Source organism: Triturus cristatus, chromosome 11, assembly GCF_964204655.1.
Source record: "Triturus cristatus chromosome 11, aTriCri1.1, whole genome shotgun sequence".
Taxonomy (NCBI): domain Eukaryota; kingdom Metazoa; phylum Chordata; class Amphibia; order Caudata; family Salamandridae; genus Triturus; species Triturus cristatus.
In genome coordinates, this window is record NC_140594.1 from 157,960,818 (window position 1) to 157,982,871 (window position 22,054).

The 22,054-nt window shown below is 44.8% G+C and overlaps 1 protein-coding gene across 14 annotated transcripts in view; it reads left to right on the forward strand.

Moving 5' to 3' along the window:
* Positions 1-921: 921 nt before the first annotated feature.
* The window catches only part of CLIP1 (CAP-Gly domain containing linker protein 1), a 712,474-nt gene continuing 691,341 nt past the window's right edge, over positions 922-22,054 (forward strand). For 13 of the 14 annotated variants that reach the window (XM_085636008.1, XM_085636009.1, XM_085636017.1 and 10 more), the window contains exon 1: positions 930-1,035. The gene's annotated coding sequence lies outside the window, so the exon portion shown is untranslated. Of the gene's footprint in view, positions 1,036-22,054 lie in introns of all 14 variants that reach the window. The other variant, XM_085636018.1, reaches the window with a different exon arrangement.

Here is a 22,054-nt window from a genome sequence, read left to right on the forward strand (position 1 = left end):
GGGGTTTCTCTGGTCCCGGAATTATCCACTCTGGATTCGATAAACCAGACCAGGAGTCTAATGCAGCTGACATGCCTTGCCCCAGCCTGTCAGCCTGCATACAGCACCATGTAAGGAGCAGGAAAAAGTTTCCCTCAACTGAAGTAAAAAGCTCTTTCCCCCCTCTATCCCCTTCATCCTTCGACTTCCCCAGCAATTAAAACAAGCATTTGCAATGCAATAGGTCCCGCATTTGCCAGCATTTGTGCAAGTGACATTGTAAATGACAATGCCTATTATTTTTAAAACAGATCAATAAAAGGCATTGTCATTTACAATGCCAATAGCTTAAACTCTTGCAAATGCGAGACCTGTTGAATTGCAAATGCTTGTTTTCTCTATCTTGCCCAAGTTTGGATAAAGTTACCCGCAAGCCAAGCTAGTTTCAAATCGGTGTAATATGAAATAAAATAAAAATATTATTATATTAAAATACACTGACCTAACCCTCATTACAAACACCTATTATTCTCCTGAAATGGTTCATGTAAAATAACGGTAAAGTCATAAGCCCCCTTAAAACGTTTGACGTCAGCCTCATAGGGTACCGCCAGCTTGGCCGATGTCAAAGAAATTTAGTTTTAGTAAATTCCTAAACATTTACATAGAATCTATTGATAACAGTCATCCGCCGTATTTGAAAGCTGTTGTTTAAATGTTAGCGGCTAACTTCTGGTCGAATGTTTCTTTCTAATAACTGATAGTGTTGCTGTTGTCCGTCGTCTAGCTGAGGTAGATTTCACTTTCTGTCCTTCTTTTGTTTCTAATGTCTATTCTGCCTTGATTGCTTTTCGCGCGCCGCCTTGTGGAATGCCGCGATGACGTCACGAAGAGCCAGCCCCTCCGCCGGCAGCCTGATGTGTGGGCGGAGCCTGGTGCCAGGGGGCGGGGCGTTCCGTCACTCCTGGAGACAGTCTGAGCGCTGGCTCAGGGTAGGGAGAGGCGGCGGGTGGAGGAGGAGTAGAGCCCGGCGGAGTAGCAGCCCGGGCACCAACGGTAAGCAGGAGGCGCAGGGAGCCGGTGACAGAGGGTGGGGGGCCTATCTAGTCTTTAAGGACTGTTGGCGGGGTCGGTGAGATGAACCTCCCCCCGTGGGATCTCACGTGCCTCTGACAGCTCTGGGCCTCAGACAGGTTGTTACCCTTGACCGCCAGCTCCCAGGCCACTCTTAAACGGGGGTAGTGCCACGCTGCATATGTATGTAATTACACACATGAGTACGGTACTTCCGGCCTCCTAGGCTATACCTGCACAGTGCCCACAAGCCCCACATGCGAACTCATCACCTCTCTCGTTGTCCAGCGTGCTGAGGGCCTCGGTAAACCTACACAGTGCCCCCAAGGCCTCCTTAGATCGGATACATTGCACGACATTTACGCCCGTTTCAGGGATCGGTGTGTATCGCTGCACACAACCCAAGGCCGAGATTCATTGTAGGGGAAGCGTCATGCCCCTTCCCGATCCGTACACCCGATCCTTCCGCTACATGGTTACCACTCCATATGTCACCCCAAGTCTCCCGGGGAGCCTCCTTTCCAAAGAATGTACATGATACCACCACATTTCCATCCACTTTAAATATCCCACGGGTCCTTCTGGCCTCCCTCTTGTCATCATGGAGACAAGCGGTATACACGTACGCTGCCCCCGATCGCCCTTACTGGCATCTTATTATCAGTGGAGATACCGATCCTTCAGTCTTCTATCCGCAGATTGCTCCCAGAGTTCCCTGTTCCAGCAGAGACAGGCGATTCTTTTTCTTCTGTCACATGACTGCATCATACCGGCAATACCTTGGCATCCTTTAACCAGGACGGAGCCCCCTCCTCTTTTGCCAACAGAGATCACAGAATCACACTTCCGTTTTAGATGAAAACGTTTTTATCAGTGTCTGTGACTTTCATGTTTCATCATGGTGTCCCATGCTCCTTATACCAGCAGAAATCCCAATAGCCCCCGCCTATTCTATAGGATTGCAACGTTATAGAAGCAGTACCATGGTACTCCTTATAGTAGCACGAGGCTCCTGTCCTCCTCATAACCCTTATTTGTGAAGCGCTCGTTATACCCCTGGGGCATCTTGGCATTAAAAACCGGGGTAACTGTTACCCAACTCAGTAATACTCATTTTATCCATCTCGTAATGGTAAAAGGCAGAGTGGACTCTCTGCGATTTGAACCGGTGTCCATGACATACATACAAAGGTATGTAGAATGGAAGCTTTGGTCCACTGAGCTGCCACACCAAGCGGAGATCCTCTAACCTTCCTCCTAGCAAATTTTAACATTACACTAGCTAACTGCTAGGCCTCACGGGTCTTGCACAAGTAGAGGCTTCCCAGATCATTATTTTTTTTATTTTTTTTTGGGAAGTGCATTATACTACCACTCTATGTACTAGCATTGTCTCCCTGGCCTTTCTGAACCAACTCAGTGCACCTGATCCCCATTCCAGCAGCAGTGCCTGGACTATGCTGTTTTATTTTTTATTTAAGAGAACCATATTGTATACTAGTTCTTGAAGCAGCCTTGTATGATCATGGTACCAGTGCGCACCCTGTGACCATGGTGCTGGTGCAATTTTTAGAGTGGAGTTGCTGGCTGATAACATCACCTCCCTGAAGTATAGGGAATGCGTGACACTCTGTATTTGAAAATACAACAAATGGTGCATATGAAGGGCCCATTATGGTTCTTTCTCCATCTATACCCATTCAAGAGTTATGGGGCTACTGCAGCATCTCTATCGCCCCTAGTCCCACTGCTACAGACCTGTGTTAGTAATGATTGGACTTCCTTATGTCACCACAGGGACCTTTTTTCACAGACCAGCACTCTGCCTCAGTAGCAACTATATCTGCGCAGGTCACAGACATCTTTATATCTGCACTGTGCTTGGGCCTCATTAGTCTGACGGTGTGTCCTTGCTTTTCTTGCAAAGAATCTCATAGTTGTCCTCCTCGATCAGATGCCTGTATTATACTATCAGTCCTTGGAGCATACACATAGTATTCCTAATGTTAGTTACTTAGACTGCACTATATTAGCACATGCACCTTTTCTCCATGGTTTCCCATTCTTGCCAGTGGCACCTTTTCACCAGCCTAGTGACCTAGTCTTTTTACACTGACCTGGTGCTTGGTCCTCTTTGTACTGGCATAGTGCTCTTCTTATGCTAGTAGAGATCCCAAAATCTTCCTGCTATGTCGTAAGATAGAATTACACCAGCTGTATCTGCGGTTCCTGCCTCTTCTCAGGACAGGCCATATACCAGCAACGGCCCTCCTCTGAGACTCACATTATACCACCAGTGCCTGTACCAGAATTGTCTACCCCAGCATATTGCACCTAACCAACAGATACCTGTCTTTTTCAGATTAAAATATTATTAACACTTCCTCATAGGTTCTGTTCCATGTCAGCACCAGCTCTACACGAATACAATGCCATGTCCTCCACATACCATCACAGAGCAGGTTGCCCTTCAAGTACCATTTTAAATCCCATGCCTCCTTCCGCTGTGTATTATTCTGCCCCGCTGGTCTGACCCTCCCTCCCTTGTTTGTGGGCAGCATTATCCAGGGTCATGGAATATCTTTAGAGGCCCATTCCTTCTTTTTTGGTCTGTGACCAGATCTGTGCTCTTATCACCAGATACATATTTCAGGCCTTGATTATCTTTCCAACAAGGGACAGTGAAAACAGTACTCTCACCATAGTGCCCCCCGTCCCTTGAGTGACGTAGCAGTTTCCTCCAGTCATTCCTACGCCAACCCAGTGCACTCTGTAGAGTGCACCCTTCAATGTGTGCCCTTCCTTGCTACACTACCGTAGGACCCCATGTATCCCTGTTCTAGCACAACCCCCTCCCCCAATCCTCTTGTTCTTCACCAGATGACAATTTTCTTATGGCAACAGTAACCAGGTGCCTCCCAGTCCACAATGTAATAGCCGGATACTCTGACCAGCTACCATATTTAATGACTAAACAATGTCCCCTCTTTTCTAATTGTTGCTAATAAAACATGTTGTGCATTCCTCATGCTTCCCATATGTCTATTTTCTGGAGCATTTTAAGGTCGGTGCATATGAGCATTTGTAGGTGATCGTGCCCAATGATAGTTTGAATTTATGCGGTCTGTTAGTATATGCTCTTTCTGAGTCGAGGAAACTTGCACCTCTGCTGCAGCTGCTGTACCTGTTTTGTGCGAGTGTGGATAGCTTGCACCACTGCTCTGCTACTCTATACGTTGGGTCTGAAAAAGAGAAGCTTGCACTGCTACTGGCTGTGCATGTGCTGTGTTTTTGTGAAGTTTTTTACATTTATAAAGTATAGGCTCATTTTAATTTATAGATGAGCGCACTGCATTCGCAAATAAAATTTTGTATGAAAAGCCCCAAAAACTATTCTTAGCAATTATGGACAGTTAAACCTTAAGTGAGTCCCCCATCCGCCAGACATTTATTCTTCTAAATTGTAATGGCAGCAAGTGATGGCGTGTACATAACGTACTCTATAAAAGGGGACCGCCTCCGATTTGTAGAGCATGTACCTTGTTTGTGGTTGCAAACAATACAGGGATTGGCGCCCTAAACCTCGTGGCATGTAAGACAACAGCCATAAATAAAGAGCTTCTTTGACATTATGTTCATTGCATAGTGCAAATATTTTGTATTTTACATTTTCTAAAACAAACTATTCCCTTATTATGACAATGTTCTCCTGTAACGTAGTGCTGTGTTATCGAAGGTACATTTTTTCATGCGTGACGCCTCAGCAATCTCCTACATGATTTAAGTCTTCAAGCGGAATTTATATGGTTTATAAACCCTCCTGTAGGTGTTCACCTTTTTCCGAAATGTATTTCTGTTCTGTGAAAGCTGGTCACGGGACCTGAGGCCTAACACCAAGGAGGCAATAACTGAGAAGGAAAATTTCCTGTTGACCCGTCGAGGTGGTTTCTGGTGAGAGAAAAGAGAAGGCTTGGCTAATCCTTGTAATCTAGTTAATCCGCGATGATTGCTCGCCAAAACCAAGCTCTCTCTTTTTTCACCCTGAGCTTTTCTGATTATTTCTTGTGGTGTACCCGCAGATGCAGTCTGCGTGTTGCGCCCGCCTTTCAGCTCCCTGGTTGAATATCTTCTAGCTTTCCCTCATTGAGTTTCCTGCGCTGCCTTGCTGGAATGCTGCCAGCATGGTCAGATGACACCCAGATGTTGCCAATTCACGGGGGCTTGTGTTGTGCCAGAAGCTACTGCCTTTATATAGAGTGGGAAACAGTCCTTCTTTCAAGGAACTAGTTTGTTGCTTTTCTAGTAGTGATTGTTGTTTGTGCTGTACTAGCTCATTATTTCCACTTATTTTCCATTCAGCAGAAGTGATGCAATGAGTAGGATTGTCAAAAATAGCTACCAATTATCCCCGAGTCCCTTCCCTATTCTGACTCTCTGCTTTGCTATTTAAATATGTTGTCTTCGTTTTCTTGGCTTAAGTTTATCCTGTCTAGAAGCTGTTCGAGGGGAAACGAAGTCCGTTTATGCAACAACGCAAACAACCCAGTTCTGTCGAAATAAAGAGTAATTCATTTCACGAACCGGGAACCAGTGGGCGAACTGCTGTGAAATATTCATTTTTATTTTTTGTCGATGTTTAATATACCAGCTGCGTAGAGAACCTGTAAGAGAGCGTACCCGTGTCCAAGGCAGGGCGTTTTCTCTGACATTCTAGAGGCCTGCAATGTTTGATAGGGTTTGGGGTTCTGGGTATTATTAGACGAGTTTGTTGGATGCAGGGCATCTGCAAAAATAAAACCTGGCAAATGTTTTCTTTTCCCTATTAAGAGTCTATAGCCAAGTATACAATCTAGAGGGTGGACTGGACATTTCCATTTTTTGGCAGGTGTTCTGCGTCCACCAGACTCTAAAAAAAAAAAAAAGCCCTTGCAATTGTCTGGACGTTTTTATTTGGTTCGGGGAATCCGTGGGCCATCATGAATAATTCACTGGTTTAGTTTATTTCTGTACCCATTCCTCTTTGATATTTAAACACCCCCAAACAATCCTATAACTTTATTTAAAGAGTCATGGATATTAAGTATTAAATAGCATAGTTTGCAGACCATTTTTAAAGTTTTTGCATTGCATTCCACAACAGAGGTCCTTTCATTTCACAAGATGTATAAGGCTCATGCTCTAATTTCCCAAGAAGTATAAGGCTCATGCTCTCAGTAGAGTGTCAGTTGAAGTACTTTATTTAGCAATTTCCTGACTTTTAGCTTGTCACTGAATACCTAAAATGTTACTTTTATCATCTACAGTCACAGCTTTTCGCAAGTGTTATACTCTCAATAGCTACATTCCAGCTAAAACCACAAATTATTTTTTTTGGGCACAAAGAAGCATGCATTTTTAAACAACAAAACCCAGACCAGTTAGCAATTTTGTCACTCTTTTACATGCTGAATATTGCACCTTGCTTTACTTCAAGGTGAATCTAGAATTGGTCTAGAGATTAGAACAAACTAATGTAATGTAAAGGTTTTATCGCTTATGTGACCACGTGGCTATACCTTTAATGATAAGGTCCATGGAAAGACCATGGATATTGGTCTCTGTTCATGCAAGCCTTTTTGATGTTGATACACAATTTATGAAAGGTACTTCTGTACCTTTGAAACACATTGCTTCAAAATGCCCAATTCCACCCTCAAAAATATACAAGCATTGAACTAAAAGAAGTAATAAGATTCATGGTTTTGGGTTGTTTTTCAATCAGGACGATCTTGTCGTTTTAAATTGTGAAATCTTGCCAATCAGTGTCAATTTAATGCACACGTGATAAAGTAATTCAGCACGTCTACCTGCAGGATTGATTTATCAAATAAATCTCTATTTGAAAAATAAGGCTATTGTCCGAGATCAGCCTGGACTTAACTTGTCTAATTTTGCTAAACAGAAATTCACAATTAGTCTCCCTGATTATGTTTTTTTCATGTATCTGAAGCTCAGCAGATTTGAGCTTTTAGCTTTAGCTGGAGCATGTACTAATAGTCTGTGGAATTCCATAAAATGTATATTTACGGTAAGATGAAAAAGTAATGCCATTGACTAAAACAAATATGCGAACAAGCACATGGCAGTGTGTGCCATTTTTGATCTTGAAATATCGTATGTTTTGTTTGAATATTTCCCTGTTACATCAGACTGAAGAATAGTCACTGATTCTGATTCTTCTGTTCTGCTGTTTCTGCTTCGGTTACTTATCAATAATTGCATTACTCAGAGTCCTACTCTCACTTAGATTCCTAACAATTTGAGGCCTTTGTGACCCTCCTGACCCTTTTCCAAGCATAAAAGTTCGACCCCTCACACCTCCTACTTCGTCAAAAACCCAGAACACATTGCATGGATACACAGGGCCAGGAGGGAGGAAGGTAGGACTCTTAAGCGAGAGAAGGACTCTTGAGTAATGCAATTACTGGTAAGTAATCAAAGCAATACCCCATCGTCCCTCTGGCTTAGATTCCTAACAACGTGAGATATACCCAAGCCAAGAAAGCCAGGACAATTGAGCACAGAGCAGAAATAACTTACTGAAGTAGGAAACAATAAGTAACGGGCATTACACTGTGGACCGAACCACTGACCTAAATATAACTACTACAGCAGGCCCCCTGACGCGCTGGGAAAGTGCGAAAGGGAAAGTGGTACACTCAAGGGCCCCCTGACAAAAGGCAGACAAGACAATTATCAAGGAAAGCGGACAATGCTCGAACCGACCGACCCAGAACCCCTAACGGGGAAGGAGCATTTAACCAGGAAAACGCCATGGAAATAGAGGACCTAAGAGGAAAAACAGAGAGGAGTCCCACTGGAAGGGTACCATCCACACTGGTAAAACCAGGACAGCTCTCCAGAGGACCAGGGACAGGAGACGAAACCATGGAACTGGACAGAAAACGGGTAAAAGAACCACTGGGTGGAACTGAAAACGAGCGCACTCCGGGAACAGAAAGCGGGTTCCAGGCACAAAACCACCTGCTTGGCAATAAACTACGGGAACAGAGCCCACAAGAAAGAGCCCACTTAACCCCAAACCTCCACACCGAGGCAACAGCCAACATAACGAACACAGCCAGTGTGAAATGGAGAGGCCCAAAACAAAAAGGGGTAACGCAGAGCCCAGAAAACCAAGGAAGAGCCCAGGCTGAACAAACTGAGAAAGCTAAGGGTGATGATCAAAAACCACTGGAACCAGGGTTCAAAAGAATCTCAAGGAGCCCCGAAAGCCCCATAGCAGTCACAACGGTGAAGGGCAAGCCTGAAGAAAAAAAACATCCAGTAGTAACTGGAATAATCAGAGAAATAGAAGCTGCAAGAGGAAAACGCCATGGAAATAGAGGACCTAAGAGGAAAAACAGAGAGGAGTCCCACTGGAAGGGTACCATCCACACTGGTAAAACCAGGACAGCTCTCCAGAGGACCAGGGACAGGAGACGAAACCATGGAACTGGACAGAAAACAGGTAAAAGAACCACTGGGTGGAACTGAAAACGAGCGCACTCCGGGAACAGAAAGCGGGTTCCAGGCACAAAACCACCTGCTTGGCAATAAACTACAGGAACAGAGCCCACAAGAAAGAGCCCACTTAACCCCAAACCTCCACACCGAGGCAACAGCCAACATAACGAACACAGCCAGTGTGAAATGGAGAGGCCCAAAACAAAAAGGGGTAACGCAGAGCCCAGAAAACCAAGGAAGAGCCCAGGCTGAACAAACTGAGAAAGCTAAGGGTGATGATCAAAAACCACTGGAACCAGGGTTCAAAAGAATCTCAAGGAGCCCCGAAAGCCCCATAGCAGTCACAACGGTGAAGGGCAAGCCTGAAGAAAAAAACCATCCAGTAGTAACTGGAATAATCAGAGAAATAGAAGCTGCAAGAGGCAACGACTGCTAATGCCCACCACCACTGCCCTAAGGACACCCAAGGACAAGTAAAACAAGCCCAGTGGATGGAACTTGAGTGTCCTGACCAATAGAGGAGACAGCAACAGAAGGCCCCAGAAATACAAAATCAACTCACACAGACTCCAAACCGGCAAGTGGAGGCAAACACAGCATGCACCCACCTCCGGCTCATTGAGCAGAAAACATCAAGGAGACCATAGGGCAAGCAACAGAAGATCCACCGGCCATGGACAGGACAGAAACTCTGGCCCCCACGCTGCCAGCTCCCACCACCTGGATCAACAAGCAGGGAAGACGAACGGGAAGGGGTGGTGCAAATAAATATACCATCAAACGATCCCACTGCAGACAGTCCAACTTTACTGATAGTGACAATACCCCTCCATTCCCTGATGGTCGTTAAATGAGCATGCTGAGATACAGGCAGTAAGAGCAAGACCTCCTGCAGCAGACTGCAGGTACAAAAGGTCAGGAGAGCCATAATGGACAGACCTGAGACCTCTCCTTGGCGGACCACACACGTGGAACAGAAGACCAAAGACCCTGGCCAGAAGGGAGGACATCCAGGCCTCCACAATCACTAACATGACCTAAAAAGCCCACCTACAAAAATGTAAGGGCCCCAACCTCCAAGCCTGACCCCACCACAGGCCCTCTGAAACCAGAAGAAAAAGACAAAGCCAGTGAGCCAGAAACGGATTACTAAAGGAGGAAATGACCAGATAAAACCAAGTTCAGGAGAAGCCATCTGGAGAGGCGGACAGGAGACCAAATGAAAATAAAATTTGGAGGGACTTTCACTCTTTCAAATTATCTGTAAGTTCAGATGTATTTATTACTACATTTATCCCCAATTTATTTAATTAATAATTGCTCATATGGTCGAAACTATCCATTACTTGGCTATCTTCTTTTCCTCCATTAACATCAGTATTCCTTTCTGCCTATTTACAGCTGATACAGAATCTTTTTAACACCTCCTTTTGAGAGATAAGAAAAAAAATTCATTTGACATTCAACACAGTTTTTGTAAACTATGCTTCTTTTTCATAGCTTAGTCCTAAATCAAGTTCCCTCTCGCATCCTAGTTAGAGAATCCTCTTTCTTTTCATTTGCTGATCACCTGAAACATACAATAATGCTTTCGCAAAAGAATCTTGGTCAAAAACTATTTAATAGATTTTACATGCTCGCATTACATCAGTTTTTTAGAATTATTATGTAGTCCTCACTCTTATGGTTTTGAAACTCATGTCAACCTTTTTGTTAATGAGAAGAAGAACGTTTGTCTTGCTTTAGTGGTCCGATTTATATTAACATTTGGAACATCAATTGTCATTTGAAAATGACTTGCATCCTCGCTGTGAAATCAGTCTCTGAATTATGTTGTAGTGATGACAAACTCTAGGGATTTGTGCCAGTTAAAGTTTTTTTAATTATTTGTGTTTCAGCTAATACTAAATCCATTCAAGAAATGTGGCATGTTAGCCATAAAATCTCAGATAATCCAATGGTATTTAAAAATGACCAAAATTAATTAACTCTGGTTTGAATTTAAGGCTATTGGGCAATTGCCTTTCGCAAACATTAAACAGGAATACCTCTTATACATGGACTTGTGGAAGCTGAAATTTCAAAAACTTATTTTTAATAGCTTGAGAAGGTATGTGTGCTAGTAGGATTCTGTCAAATCTCAGTATTCATCAAATATATATGTCAGCAACACAAAGTGGCTAGATGGTGCAGGTCAATGCTGTGTCATATAAGGTTGAGATTTAAATGGTTTATGGTATAGAGTGCTTCTGCCCCACTTTCGTATGTAAGGTATGGCTGTATGAGCAAGACCACGGACTCATTGTCAGCTAAATTGCTCTCCCTTCCTCGCAGCTCCACCATTAAGTGAGGCCTTCCTCCTTGGAGTGAACATCTTCCACTTCCTCAGTACAGTTAAGATTTTCCATCATGGTTTACTAGGGTGATATGGGGTACTTGGCAAGAGCTGGAAGCCTCATATTTGATAAGTTTGTCGGCATAGTTGTTACTGAAAAAGGCACTTGTGCAGTTGGTTTAAAAATGGACTTGTTAACGTCAATACATTTGAGACCGCTTTACTGTCGTAGCTTCTGTTAGGAGTGATCAATTAGTAGTTTTGCTCAGCGGAAGCATTCTGCAAAAGAAGAACTGTGAAATAATGTTGTTTGATGAATATATGACTGAACATAATTTGAAACTCTGACATTGGTAGTCATTAACTGCTTTGGTACACACAACTCTAAATCAGCACCAGAGATGAGATTAGGAAAATATCTAGAGCTTCTTATTTGTGGGGGTTGCGGTCCCTAATGGGGTTTTACTGTCAGTAAGAAGTCGGGTATACCACGAATAGGTTTAGGTTCTTGTTTATTTACAGATATGCGGAGAACCAAGCACTGATAGGAGAGTCTCCGAACTGTAACAAGGCAGAACAAAACAACGTAGGTCTTCCCCGAGGTTCATCCCTGTAGGGTGCTTTCTTGCGCCTCCACGTTTCAGGGTTCTCAGTCTTCACATATGCTCGGGGTTGCAGGGAGAAAGAAAGAGAAAAGAGAACAGGTCTGAGTCACTGCTACCAAGATCTCTTGTTGTGCTACCGTCACCAAGGGATGTTTAGGAGGGGAAGTGTGGGGTCGGGGATGTTCTACACCTCTCACGTGGGTCACAGCCCTTCACAACCTCCCCACCGCCCCCACCCAAAAGGTCCCCGCAGAGCCACTTGCCTCGAGCCACGGCCCGTTCTCCGGACCGCGGCGCTGGGACCCGGGGTGGTTTCTCCTCCCTGCTGCCCACCGGGTTTGATCGCCGTAAAGATGTTGCTGATGCGACCTGCTCCGTCGTCCTTCCCCGCTGCTGTCTCTCCTCTCGCTCGTCGTCCCCCTCCTCCGGTCACCGCTGCTCCTCCGGTCACCGCTGCTCCTCCGGTCACCGCTGATCCTCTGCTCACCGCTGCTCCTCTGCTCACCGCTGCTCCTCTGCTCACCGCTGCTCCTCTGCTCACCGCTGCTCCTCTGCTCACCGCTGCTCCTCTGCTCACCGCTGCTCCGGTATAGAAGACCCTTAGACACATAAAAATAAGGTCCTACCTTCTCCTCGTTCTGCTCCTGTGCTTGTTCCCAAGCATGGATAAGGGTCTGATCTTCTCTCTGTGCTGAACGGAAGCTACTCTGGACCGTCTTCACAGGTTCTGTAAGGGAGATAGGAAATGCGTGATATGGGTCATGCGCCTCTGCATACAGGTATTTGGCTTTCCTTTTCTCAGTCTTGCTTTTTTTTTTTTTACCTGCGCTTGTTTCTAGATCGCATTCGCTAAAGGGAGCTTCCTGTAACCATGAAGTCCCCTCGTTTCGTATCTCACTTAGATACTGCTCAAACTTGGGGTGGTCTGTTCCTATTATGACTGCCTCGGGCAAGGACGGTATCACCCCTACTCGCCGTATTTGTGGGTCATGTGATATGTCCAGTAGCACCTCTGCGACCGGATAGGTCTTTGTGTCTCCGTGTACACAGGTGACTTGCACTGTGTCTGTGTCTCGTAACTGAAGCTGGGGTACTAGTGACCTATCCACCACGGACACGTGACACCCAGTGTCTAACAGCGCCCGTTGCTTCCTTCCGTTTAAGAGGACCTCTTTTTTGTATCTAGGAGCCCCTTGTCCTCCCACACCTATCCGCCCCCTTGTATATCCTACCTCTATGGGTTCTACAGTTGAGGGTTTGTGTGGACATTGTCGAGCGATGTGTCCCCACTCGGAGCAATGAAAACACTGTGGTTCCTGATTTTCTATGCTTGGGAGAGGCGGAAGCGCTCTAGTCTGGACACGGGGTTTGATCTCAGGCCTGGGGAGATTTCTAGGGGGAATAGAGGGGGTCCGGGTTGTTCCTGCCTTAAACTCTGGTGATCTGTGGAAGGCACAGGCTAGGTCAACTGCCTTGGAAGTGTTGAGATTAGGGTGCTGTTTTATCCAAGATCGAGTCGTGAGGGGCAGAGCGTCCAGGAATTGTTCCAAGAAGATCTTTTCCGTCACTTCCTCCATTGTAGACACATGGGGTGTCAGCCATCGGTTCCCCATATCCCTGATCCTATAGTACAGTGCACGGGGGTTATCCCCAGCGTTCCATTTCTCCCTCCTAAATTTATTTCTATAGTATTCTTGGTCACAACCGAGTCTCTCCAAGATGGCCTTTTTCACGTCTTCATAGGCTGTTGTTCCAGCAGGGTTGGCGGCCTGATAGGCGGCTTGTAGCTCTCCCGCCAACAGGGGGGCTATGTACTGACTCCAGCGTTCCGGGGGCCACGCCGCTGTTGTGGCCACCCTTTCGAAGTTCACGAAAAAGTAATCGGGGTCGTCTCCTTCCTGGAACTTTTGGAGGACCGACCCGGGGACATTAGGGCGGACTCGAGCACTGACGATGGCGTCAGTCAATCTAAGAATTGCGGTGTCCTGGATTTGCTGGTTCGTTGTCAGAATCACTGCCTGATCCCGTAAGGCCCCATGTAACACCTCCCTATCTGTCCGGGCTGCCAGAGCTTGTTCCTCTAGAGCCAACTGTAGATGTCTCTGTCCTTCCGCCAATTGGTTAATTATGCTTTCTATCGTGTTAGGCACGGGTTGGGTCATTGTCGACACCCGGTGACGATCCCACTTCTGACACCAAGTTGTGGGGGTTGCGGTCCCTAATGGGGTTTTACTGTCAGTAAGAAGTCTGGTATACCACAAATAGGTTTAGGTTCTTGTTTATTTACAGATATGCGGAGAACCAAGCACTGATAGGAGAGTCTCCGAACTGTAACAAGGCAGAACAAAACAACGTAGGTCTTCCCCGAGGTTCATCCCTGGAGGGTGCTTTCTTGCGCCTCCACGTTTCAGGGTTCTCAGTCTTCACATATGCTCGGGGTTGCAGGGAGAAAGAAAGAGAAAAGAGAACAGGTCTGAGTCACTGCTACCAGGATCTCTTGTTGTGCTACCGTCACCAAGGGATGTGTAGGAGGGGAAGTGTGGGGTCGGGGATGTTCTACACCTCTCACGTGGGTCACAGCCCTTCACAACCTCCCCACCGCCCCCACCCAAAAGGTCCCCGCAGAGCCACTTGCCTCGAGCCACGGCCCGTTCTCCGGACCGCGGCGCTGGGACCCGGGGTGGTTTCTCCTCCCTGCTGCCCACCGGGTTTGATCGCCGTAAAGATGTTGCTGATGCGACCTGCTCCGTCGTCCTTCCCCGCTGCTGTCTCTCCTCTCGCTCGTCGTCCCCCTCCTCCGCTCACCGCTGCTCCGATCGCCGCTGCTCCTCCGGTCACCGCTGCTCCTCCGGTCACCGCTGCTCCTCCGGTCACCGCTGCTCCTCCGGTCACCGCTGCTCCTCCGGTCACCGCTGCTCCTCCGGTCACCGCTGCTCCTCTGCTCACCGCTGCTCCTCTGCTCACCGCTGCTCCTCTGCTCACCGCTGCTCCTCTGCTCACCGCTGCTCCTCTGCTCACCGCTGCTCCTCTGCTCACCGCTGCTCCTCTGCTCACCGCTGCTCCTCCGGTCACCTTTGCTCCGCTCGATACTCCTGCTCCGCTCGATACTCCTTGCATCCCACACCCTTCCTCGTCCTTCCCTGCCGTTTTTAAGCGTCCCGCTTCCTCTTCCGTGGCTGGCCCCTCCTCTAAGGGCGGTCTCGAGACTAGACCGTCTCCTGTTTCCGGTGCCACATGCCGCGGCACAGTCCCGCTCCACTTCCGGCCTGACTCGCATTCCGGCTCACATTATTATACCAAAAGTAACCCAGTCTGGGAAGAAAAATAAGTTCAGTACCATACAAAAATAAATTGGGCAGAAACACATAGTTTATATTTTTTCCAAGGATAACTGGTTGTTTTTCGGCCAGCCAAAATATATTTAAGTACACAGTAAAATCCCTTGAGATCCATATGATAGGCAAATTATGTTCTTTACTGTTTCAGTTTTCATTAGTACGTCTGTTAATGATTGTTTTCCTAGCAGACATCTTTGTTGATTTGTTTCATGATAACACTGACGACTTTCTGCATGTAGCTCACAACATAAGTGCTTAGGTGCTTATTTCCTGCAGCACAGTGTTAAGAATCAAGGGCCAAAGTGAGTGGGCCAGAGGATTAAAAAATGAGATGTAACATGTTTTTTTAGGTCAGCCCATCATGAAGGCAACTGATAAATAGATCTATAATTATGGAGCTAATTGTGAAATCTTCTTCCACCTGTTTTCACTCTGATAAGCATTTAGACTTTCAATGACTCTAAATTGACGAATTTAATAGTGCAACAGAAATTACTAAGACATTTTTGTGAAATTTGCGTTAAATTCTTTTGATACTTTCAACAATATGTCTGGGAATAATTCATTCCAGGCTTCATCTGCATTATTTTCCTTGTAGACCATTAACGATCCATTACATATTATAGCAAGGTAAAGCTATTGTCTGACTTAACTTTTTGCTGTTTATAAGCCTCTGGAAGTGTGTTAGTCACCACACTCTCTTAATAGTCTTTCATATTCTAAAGTAGTTCGGTATCTGCATATAAGTGTGTTAACTCTGTTTCATAAGAAACAAATGGATACTCCCATTTTCTCCTATACTTCAAGGAGTGATGCTAAATAATTCAAACCAAATATTTATTAACAGTCAATATTTTCTGTACATCTTAGTCTTCCAAGATAAAGAAATGGAGTTCTCTTTCTGTCTTCCCCCTTTTTAAAGGGTTAATTTCCTCAATGGTTTTTATTGTCTAGTGTATACAAGTGAGCCTTATTGAGATAGATGGCAGGGGTTGTGCGCATACCAAAAGTGATCTATTAAAAAATGATCACATGTTTGTGTAAGGTAAGTTTTTTCAAACTTAATCTTGAGTACACAATGTTTAGTTTCTTTAGAATTTCCAGTAGGTCAACGAAAGGCCCAACATTTTAGTGTTTGTAACAGTGGCGGCTCCTCCATAGGGGCATGGGTGTGTCGCCTCACTGCTTTCTTGCAGTGCGAGAAGCTAGAAACATAAAATGGTAAAACTGCCATTTTATGTTTCTGCTTCTCGCACTGCGAGAAAGCAGAAGTGCCTGGTTGTGGATGGGCAGGTGGGCGGTCCTGCTCGACGGCAGGGGGGGGGGGGGGGAGAGTGGCTTACCCACTGTTGTGGGTACTGACTGTTTGGTCGGCCCCAGGGCCGAACAAAGCAGTCATGCGCACTCCCTCTTTTTAGGTCTCGTCTGAGCCAGCGCATGCGCTGCGCTGGCGAGACATTTAGTTAGTGGGCTTTTAAAAGTCCTACCACAGCTTTTTGTGTGGCATTGTGTGTGCGGTTACGCGCGCAGGCATGAGCAGAGGCGCCATCTGGCTTTCCTCTCAGCCACAGACACCGACACCACAACCACCAGACCCACAGCGAAAAGTCAACTACCCAGTCCAGAACCAACTACAGATATCACCAAAGATATCATCGAAGAATCAGGAGCATCTGGATCCACACATTTTTTGTCCAGGGACCTGGACACAAGTCAACCACCGGGTCCATCAAAAAGCGCAAAACCAGGAGAAGCAACCACAAAACAAGGGCGCACAAGGAGCCAGAAGTAAATCTAGTAGTCAACATTTCTTCAAAGGAAATCACCAATGCACAAATTCAAACATTGAACAAAGGCCTTGGATACGTGCCAACTTATGACACCAATCTACTGGAATGCGAACTAGCCCTATACAAATTCACCAGAATCCTACGATTACGACATTTTTTTACAAATGTATTACCAGCCAAGGAAGACACACAAACCAAAGAGTTTCTTGAATTCAAACCCAAATCCACATACCAGGCACCAGTTTCGCATAAAATCATAGATTCATTCGATAATCTAGTAAGGAAAGATCTACAAAAATTACAATTCAGGAAAGCGAAGAATTCTAATCTAACTTTACAAGAAAAAAATATACTGAAATCAATTCAGAAGGATACAGAAATACAGATTCAAAAAGCAGATAAAGGAGGCGCAATTGTTCTTATGGATCGCTCATTTTACATCAATGCAGTACAAGAACACGTATCAGACATTCAAACTTATCTGAAATTGGATCAAGATCCTATATTTGAGCTTAAGGAAACGCTTGGAAGCATTCTTGATCATGCTTTGGAAATGGGATGGATCAGTGAAACCACCAAAAAATTTCTGACAGTAGAGTATCCAAGGAAACCCACCCTGTACATGTTGCCAAAGATCCACAAGAACTTGTTTAACCCACCGATGCGGCCCATAGTAACGGGTTGTGGAACCATCTTCGAGCCCTTGGGACACTATATTGATTATTTCCTACAACCGTTGGTTCAAGAATGGCCCTCGTATATCAAAGACACGACAGACTTTTTACTTAAGCTACAGAAAATAAAGTTCATGGAAGACATCATTTTTTGCACTATAGATGTCAAGTCTTTATATACCTCGATTCCTCACTCAGCTGGCATGGAGGCGGTAGAATGGGCTCTACTGCGCCAATCTTCGCTCAGAGCAGATAAAGTGTTCATTTTGGAACTTTTACATTTTTGTTTGCATCACAGTTATTTTCACTGGAACAATGATTTTTATTTGCAGCAGCAAGGCACATCCATGGGCTTTGCCGGGGCGCCGGCATATGCCAACACTTTCATGGCCAAATTCGAATCAGACTACATCTACAAAGATACCGGATGGACTGGAAATTTATTGTTATATTGCAGATTCATTGATGATATTCTTATTCTCTGGATTAACACTCAGGAAATGTTGGAAAGTAAAATTGAACAACTAAATCAAATAGATGAACACATTCAGTTCACCCATGCAATTGACCAGACTAAAATATCTTTCCTTGATGTCATCCTTACCAAAGAAGCGGGTTACATAAAAACGGAGGTTTTCAAAAAGCAAACAGATGTGAATAGCGCGCTCCATTTCCAAAGTTTCCATCCTAATAGCTTAAAACACAACTTACCATTGTCCCAATTTTTGCGGATAAAACGGATATGCTCTACTGCAGAGGATACGGAGAAGAACTTATCACTCCAACAGCAGATGTATCTTGCCAGGGGTTACCCTACAGAAGTGATTGAATCAGCTAAACAACGCGCATCCAAATTCAATAGAGAGAGTCTCTTAACAAGTAGACCACGAAAACAGACAAACAGACAAGTCTTTGTATCAAAATTCTCCACAGCATCCGGTAAAGTGAAGAACATCATCGTCAAAAGATGGGAATTGTTACAGAATGAGCCTGACTTTCACAACATTTTTAAAGATCCTCCAATGTTTGCTTATAAACGTGCAAAAAACATCAAAGAAATCATCAATACTCCCATTAAGCAAGGGAACATTGCCCACAAAGGAATGAGTAAATGTCATAACTGCATTCATTGCAATAACGTTATAACCGGCAATACATTAAACCATCCATGTACTGGAGAAATCATCAGACTTCACCATAATTCTGATTGCAATTCAAATAAACTCATCTACTACATCAAATGTCCATGTGGCAAGTTGTATGTGGGCAAAACCGAAAGAAAAATTAAAACCCGGATTTCTGAGCACAAAAGTACAATCAGAACACTCAACAAACACAGCAGCTTGGCCATGCATTGGAATGAAGAGAAGCACAGTATCGCCCAACTCAGATTCTCTGTCCTAGAAAGAGTAGAGCAACGTCAAGATACAGATCTGACCAGAAGTCTCCTACAGAGGGAAACCTATTGGATTAAGCGTTTGGACACCTTAATGGAGAAAGGCATTAATGACAAAATAGACTATGCTTGTTATTTATGATGTATTTGTGTCAAAGGTTTTTTTGTATCAGGATAGGACTGCATATTCATATATACCTATGTGATCAACCTTTCTTCTTGGGTTAGATTACCCTGACCAGTGACCCTCACCAACACACGTTTTATTTTTTCCGGTCATTCCGACTATTTTTTAACGTTTTTAAATTTTTCACCATTTTTCTCATGTCCAGGTTCATTTTTCGCTCTCTTTCAAGATGGCGGCACCATTCATCCAGCCACCTTGTTTAAAAATTTTTTTTCAGTAGCACAGTATGCACGCGAGTATTACCTCCACTTTGATTCAGGCTTTTGCGCTTTGTCATGTCGTTTATTTTTATAGTGGAACCAGTTTTACCTTTGATGATAGTCCATGTATCATTAGTCACTTTTTTTGAGATAGTTCCTCCCATTTTGAGTAAGGTATCGTTGTTCAGTCACCTTTTTTATGTCTAAACATGCTCTGATTTAAGCGCATGCTCCCAACATACCGCCATGATTTTCACCTGGTGATTTTTTGAGCCAGCAGTCGAACAGGTTCCTTTCATTGAATCGACCACGTTGTACTGTGTCGGTAAGATTTCTCATTTTGAATTTTCTCTTCATTTCTCTTGCCAGTTTCTTTCTCTACGTTCAGAGACGACATTCTAGTGTGTTCTGTTTTCAGGTTGATCCATTCGTTTTGAAAAGCGGTTGTTTATTGCCCAACAAGGTAACAGTCTCTCTGAGTTTTTTCGGCTTCTTTCACCGTCTACACAACTTTATTTAAACATTCTTGGTGATGGTCATTTTGGGTCATTATGCGGTCACTCAACTTATTCACTTAGTTGTTTCAGTATGGAATGTTGTTATGAATTTCTGAGTTTGATCATGTATTTGCAAACTGATGTTTTTGCCATCATTGTAATGGTCAATGTGTAAATATGCATTATTTATTTCTTTAGATACGTAGCCCCTGATGAAGAGCCGGCTGGCTCGAAATGCATTGGGCATTCACAAAAAGTGAACTTCTTGTAAGAGCGTAATTTGGATTTATATGAAGGATTGAATGAAGTTTTAACTAACGAATATTTTTGCAATGAATAAATTGCTTTAATCACTGAGACATTGATTTAATTCATTCACTACAAATGCTGGATTAAGTATGAACTACAGTTTTGAGAATTATTTCAAGGCATTGTCCTGAACGCAACTGTGCGTGGAGACTAGGGCCCTACTGGTCCTAGCATTGAAGGTTTCCTCTCACTCTCCCATGCGCGCGCCTCACTCTGCCTCTCTGTCTTGCTCGCCCCTCCCCACCATAGAGCACGTCTTGCGATATCGGCCACACGCCTTTATCGCTTCAATGCCCCTCCCGACCACAGAGCGCGTGTCGCGGCCGCGCAGGAGGCAAGACAACTTTTTAATATTGTATGCCATTCACCACAACCATGGCGAATGGTATCTACAAATGAGCTGAAGGAATCCCTCTCCAGCCACAACCATGCACCAGAGTGCAGAACTCGCGAGAGCGTGGCTTGTCTAATCTGGTTCTAACATGTGATATACTCCGCTGTGTCCACTTGGATACTTGAACTGGCAAAGGCAATAGGTTTGGTTTTACCATACTAAGACAATTTCTTCAATCTCTTTGTGCATCCTACCTCTTTTTTGTGCCTCGGCCAACAGGAGAGCGCGATAGCAGGCATTCCAGCACAAGCATACAGCGGGATCTAGTTTCTCAATTATATCCACTCTCGCCTTTTCTAAGAAGTCCACAGGTACAGACCATGCTCACATCCCAAACCCTCCACTGAGTTCGTGTCTAAAAAACGGACTAATCGCGTTCCAGTTGGCACCCCTGGGGCACTATTCAAATGAACTTCATAGCTATACAAATTAACTTCATAGGGGCACTGCAGTTTTGCCCCAGGGGTACCTTTGAAAGATATATAATATGGACGCTAATTTCATTGTTTCTTAACGCCTACCTCTTTCCTCTTTTAAGGCACGCCCTCACCCCAAGTTCTCAATAAAACTTCTTTGATAGTTCTACCAGCTAAGCTCTCAATTTTATTTGTAGTTTCATATAGCGCAATCTCAACCCGTATTGGATCGCTTTACATGAGCACCAATTAAGTTAAGCAAGTACACATTCATTTGTACTAGGCACGAGGAGATTACGTGATTTGTCCAGAATCACAGGATTCTGACGTTGAGCCGAGGCTCGAACCTAGTTTCCCCACCTCCAAAGTCGGTAGCTCTGTCCACAGCCTGCGTTATTTTAGGCAGTTCTTTGTGAGTGACAAAATCCTCGCTGTAAGAAACGTCTAGAGTAACAATTTAGCACCGTGAACGTATTCATTTCTGGCTCCATGCTTAGAATCACTAGTTTTGCAGCTATTATTGCCCAATATCTTTTCAGAACCTGAGGCTCTGATTACGCTGGATTTTCTTTTCTGTTTGCTCACCAGCCAATAAAAACACGAACAGCAACACCTAGTAGGAATGTGTAACAAACAACAAAACAGGTGATGCAAAATGTCTACACACAACACTAGTAACATATAAAATGCTTCTGTCGTAGTCTCTTCCTCTTACTTTGCTGCTCACAGCAGCTGATAAGCCCCATTATCTTTATGTATCATATTTCATCTGTTAATGTGTATTTTCTTATTTTTATTAACATAGCTAGCTTTTGCCCATAATGCTTGCAGGGCTTCTCCCTGTCTGCTTAACGCCGGCTCACTCAATCACATCAGTCTAGTTTGGGTTGTAATGTCGACCTAGGGGTGTTCACCTCAGCACCGCCAGGCTGTTATTAAGTTTTGGTTTGAGCCAAAGTCACATGACCGCAGGAGTTTAATAATAGGAGCGGAGCAGCACAATCGATTGTTCTGCACCAGCTACGATCCTTGGTGTCTGTTTGAGTCATTGCGCACTGGCGCAGGCCTGGACACGCACCATACCCTTGAAGCCAATGACCCCCAGCTGTTTCATGTGGCCCCAGCCGCGTCAGCAAGGTTTCGCCCTCTCCGAGCCCCCATCTCTGGACCTTAGTTGGTGCAGCCTACCACACGGCGCCAGCTTTCTGGACTGTACACCACACACACGCACACAGGTGGAGCACCCCTCCCCAATTATTTTGCTCTCACTCCCAATGAAAGAGGGCGCCGGGGATCATCAGACCTGCCAAGCAGCAGCCACTGCCCTGCTACGACACACTAAAAACAAGCATTG